This window comes from Octopus bimaculoides, chromosome 5 (genome assembly GCF_001194135.2).
Source record: "Octopus bimaculoides isolate UCB-OBI-ISO-001 chromosome 5, ASM119413v2, whole genome shotgun sequence".
Classification (NCBI taxonomy): Eukaryota; Metazoa; Mollusca; class Cephalopoda; order Octopoda; family Octopodidae; genus Octopus; species Octopus bimaculoides.
This window is the reverse complement of record NC_068985.1, coordinates 17,953,890-17,954,233: the sequence shown is the minus strand read 5'-3', so window position 1 is coordinate 17,954,233 and position 344 is coordinate 17,953,890.

The following is a 344-nucleotide window of genomic DNA, read 5'->3' as shown; positions in this document are numbered from 1 at the left end:
TGGCTGTGCCGCCATTTTGTGGGCTCCAAAAGGCAAGCAGGAATCTCCTGAAATGTAAACATGGCCCGAAAATCTCCGTTCTGGAGTTAAGGATGTTCCCTGGTTCGAGGAAGTTCTTTAGGATTCTCGCCTGTTCCGCTATGCATAATTTGCATCATTTTGTCCCGTTGATGTAGGAGCCTGGGTTCTCGAGGATTTTCCATGAGATCGAGTATGGAATCCCATCGTCTCTCAGTTGACATACATGGCTGGCTAATGATATTACGTATCCCCTTTCGGAACTCTGATAATACCTTTGAGTAGTGAGGCATTTCCTCCTCCATATTTTTAAGAGGTCATGGGCC